The sequence below is a fragment of the Eschrichtius robustus genome, chromosome 7, assembly GCF_028021215.1.
Source record: "Eschrichtius robustus isolate mEscRob2 chromosome 7, mEscRob2.pri, whole genome shotgun sequence".
In the NCBI taxonomy this organism is placed as follows: Eukaryota; Metazoa; Chordata; class Mammalia; order Artiodactyla; family Eschrichtiidae; genus Eschrichtius; species Eschrichtius robustus.
The window spans coordinates 107,433,537-107,438,138 of record NC_090830.1 but is presented as its reverse complement, the minus strand read 5'-3'; positions in this window follow the sequence as shown (position 1 = coordinate 107,438,138).

The following is a 4,602-nucleotide window of genomic DNA, read 5'->3' as shown; positions in this document are numbered from 1 at the left end:
AAAGAAATACACAACTGATAAATGTAAATACAAACACCAGCATAGGTAAATATAAAAGACAAAAAATACATACATTTTACTTGTAACTTTTCCTCCCTCTAATTTAAAAGAAAAATGCATAAAGCAATAATTATAGATCTACATTGATGGGCACACAATTTATAAAGCTATATAATCTGTGACAATAACAGCACGGGGGGTGGAGAGATGAAGCTATACAGAGCAAAGTTTTTATTATTGAAATTAAATTGGTATTAATCCAAACTAGGTGAAATAGATCAGCTTTACAATGTCTTTTTCTAATAAAAACTCGATATATCTTTTGTCTCTTATTTTTTCATTTGTGATTTTGGTGATGACACCAAAGAAGAAGTCTAAGAAGGCTTTGACTAAACAACGGTCATAAATATTTACTTCTATATTTTCTACTACAAGATTTACAGTTTTTTCTTATATTTAGGTTTATACCCCATTTTGAGTTAATTTTTGTGTATGTGGTGTGAGGAAGACTGTTTTTCTTCACTTTTTTTTTCTGTCTGTACTTCATATTTCACAATTTCTATCTATCCTCAGGTTTGCTAATTCTTCTGCCAGTTCAAATCTACTGTTGAGCCTCTCTAGTAAATTTTTCACCTTGGTTATTGTACTTTTCAACTCAAGAATTTCCATTTCGTTCTTCTTTTGTAATTTCTATCTTAATATTTTCCATTTGATGAGACATTGTCAGTATACTTTAATTCTTTAAATCTGGTTTCCTTTAGGTCTTTGAACCTATTTATAATAGCTGCTTAACATTTATCCTACATCTGGTACCCCTCAAAGGAAGTTTCTATTGCCTTTTTCCCTCATATGTCGCACTTTGCTGTTTCTCTGAATGTCTAATTTTATGTTGAAAGCTGGACATTTTAGGTAACATATTGTAGGATCTCTGCATACTCCTCGCCCACTCTGGACTTGTTTTTAGTAATTTGGCTAAACTAATTCACCAAGTCTTTTTCCCCTCACAGTATGCAGCCTCTGTTGTCACTGCTCAACTTGTTTCCCCCTCATTTTTATCTTTAAGCCTGACTTCCTAGGGGTTGCTTTCAAGTCAACACCACCTAGCAACCAGCCAGATTGATGAGAGGTTGTGCTTAAGCCCCCTGAATCAGTAAGAGATTTACACCCTTTACCATTGGATTTGTGACTTGGAGGCTGCTTTCACTGTTTAGGGAGTTTACAAGACTTGCCCTACATTCAGCAAGGGTTGCTCCTATGTGGTTGCAGCCTTGAGCAATGCACACATTCTTTCTGATTACAAGGGATGTCTGCAGTTTTATCCAGACTTTCTCTCTCTCTCTCTCTCCCTCCTTACCTCTCTCATCTTTAAGCTTCTCAATGATATCTAGTGGTATCACCAGCAACTGTTAGCCTTCAGTATCTGCTAGATGATTGCTCTATTGTTTTCAACACTATGGGGTATAAATTGCTCCAGTCTGATCCAGATAAAGTCAGGCCCCTTGTAACAGACAGCATGATTACCAAATCTTTGAAGCTCACTCCAACCCTCCCCTGAACAGGACCCCTGTGCCTCTGTGCTATGGAGCAGCTTGCGGGGTGGGGGAATGTTGGGAAACTGGGTCTACATTGAATGCTCCCTGAATACTCCCTGTGGAACAGCTGTGTTGGTGGCTGGGGAGGGCATAGGAGGAGACTAGAATGTGCCAAGGTTCACCAGCTGCTGAATGTACATACAATAGCTCTTCTGCCCCAAGAAAGCTGGGAGCGATGTATGCTGCCACATGACTGCCAATCCAACCAGAGCAGGTTAAGTCTCTTATAACAGAGCTGTGAGGGAAAGGGGGACTGCACAGTTCTGTAGCTGCCCTGTCCTGATTTTTATACTGCATGAATTAGGAGTGGGGCAATGGGCACCACTATCCAGCTGCCACCACCTTATTCAATACAAGCCTTCTGTGGGGCACAGGCATGGAAAATGAGATCTTCCGAACAGCAGTATATTTAATCTTACACCCAGAAACACTGTTATTTCTCCCAGTTAGGTTCTGTGGTTTTTCTTTTGGAAGCTTCACACAATTTTTACTTTGTGGCTCTTATTATAAATGGGTCTTCTTTTATTGCCTCCCAAATGATTACTCTTAAGTGTTCAGAAAACTATTTCTCAACGTACTCTCTTGGACTTTCAAAATATTGAAATAAAGTCATTTGCAAATAGTATTTTGGTCTCTCTCCAAGTTTTCATTTTGCTTTCTTACAATAACAATAGCAGTAACTTATGAAATAATTGATGACAGTAGGCACCTATGTTTCACTACTTAATCGAAAGAGGCAATTTGAGTTGCAACCTGAATATAACCTTCACTTTTGGTTGAAGGATTCTAAAGTATTAAGGAAGAATTCTTCTTTTAACATATTAAAAATGTCTCTACTAGGAATTAGTATTTTTTAGTAAGTAGATTCTTGGCATTGACTAAAATCATGATTTTCAAAATTGATGTACATTAACATTCCTCCTACATTACTCAAGTTTACACTATGATAATTTATGATATTCACTTTTTAAAGAAAAAAGATTCTTAAACTTGGGGCATGTATTAACAGAAGCCATTTTAGACAGAGAAATAGTCAAAAAATAATTCAAAGAAGATTATCAAACACCTCTTCCAAGATATTGGCTACTTCTTAATTGTCTAGTTATTAAAGGAAGCATACTTAAAGCAATGAACATCCAAATCAACCAAGCTGATCCTATTTCAGCTCTCCATTATAGGGAAATTCTTTTTCAAATACTGCACTCTTAACTAACATCCCCCAGCAAGTTTTACCAGGTGAAATCCCCAAGGCACTTTGCTGAAAACAAAGATCGTAACAAATTGCTGTGACAAGGAACAGAGCCAACACCTCAACACAAATGGGACATATCCTAAGTAAGCAGATGTCAATGGTGAAAAGGAATCACTTACTAAAAAGAAAAAATCTGAAGTGAGTTGCATGGCATTAATACAACATTCTGTTTTCAGCTAACCTCCCTTTCCCCCCATCCTAAAGAATTCCTATTACTTTTTCTCACCAGTGATTTCAAGTCACACTAGAAGAACTAGTATCTATTTCTCATCTAACCTGGACATAAATTCTCACAGCAATTAATCTCATTTTTAATCCCTCCATAACTTGCATTACCCTTGGCACACAAAAGACCTATCTACTTCATCCACAAATTATTTTCATTACCTTTACATTCACTTCACTTTTAAACAAATACATCTACCTTGGTTAACTGTATATACATACATTTTAGTTTTTATACCTTGTAACTTTTATATAGCTGGTGTATATCACACACAAAAAAACTATATCAAACTTCTGTTTTGAATAAAAATCTCAATCTAAGAACTGATCTTTGAGAGAAAGTAAGGGTTGGTAAACCATTTGATGGGCCAAATTTGGCCCACTGACAGGTTTTTTTTAACAAAGTTTTATTAAAATACAGGCAAATTCATTCATGCGTTGTCTATGGCTGCTTCTGCATTATGACAAAGTAGTTAACGACAGAGACTAATGGCCTACAAAGCCTAAGTTATTTGTCTGACCCTTTACTGAAATACCTCACTGACTCCTTAATGAAAACAAAAATTTTTATAACTATTAGAATTCAATCTGTGCTGAATGCTTAGTATTGAAATTATATTTCAATTATATTTCAAACTCTGAAAGTTGAACTATTATTTTAAGTGAATGACAAATAGTGAGGCCCATTTCAATGCAGAAGGACAAATAGGAAAAAATGAAAATCTCCTGACCCAGAAGTTGGATTGCAAAAATAACACTAACTCTTCCAGTTGTAATAAGAACTTCAAACTAATGAACATCATATTTTGGAAAGCCATCTTTAGCTAATTTTCAGCCAGAAGGAAAGAAAGGATAGAGGGTTTTATTTTCAGATTTTCTGCTCTGGCAATAAAGAGGCTCCAAGCAGGCTTTCCTCCTTCAGAATAACCTAGTTTAAAAAAAAAAACAACTCATAAAAGGTATCAACTAGAGTATCTGGGGCATGAAGCTTTTTAAAATAGCTTTTAAAACCTTAAGGCAAAAAGTATGTATCTTGACATTAGATTTTTTTTTACTGGTATGGCCATTCTGAAATATATTTTTATAGTGCTGCAAACATTGGCAAGACACTTCCTTCTCTCTCTTCTCTATTCACAGAAGGTGATGCATCATAATAGATCTAACCATAACAGAGCAACATTTCAGTTTTACTGCCATTAGGGTACTGAAGAACATAAGCCTCTCTGTGGCTTTTCTTACCAGCATAGTTAAACTATAATATATGTTACCCTTCTCAAACAAAATCTCAAAATTTCACCTATAATTTTGGGGAAAAAAAATCCCAAACTTCATTTTGCATTCACTAGCATTAAAAAAAAAAAAAAAAAAAAAGGCTTTGAAAACTATTTCCCACTAGAATAAAATTCCCATTTGACTTCAGCATAGTAAAAAAATTATGTAAACACAAACTTAAGATAAATTTAATTGAAGAAAACATTCATTACAGAAATTAACAATGCTTACCATTCTTTAAACACCATATACATTATTAAT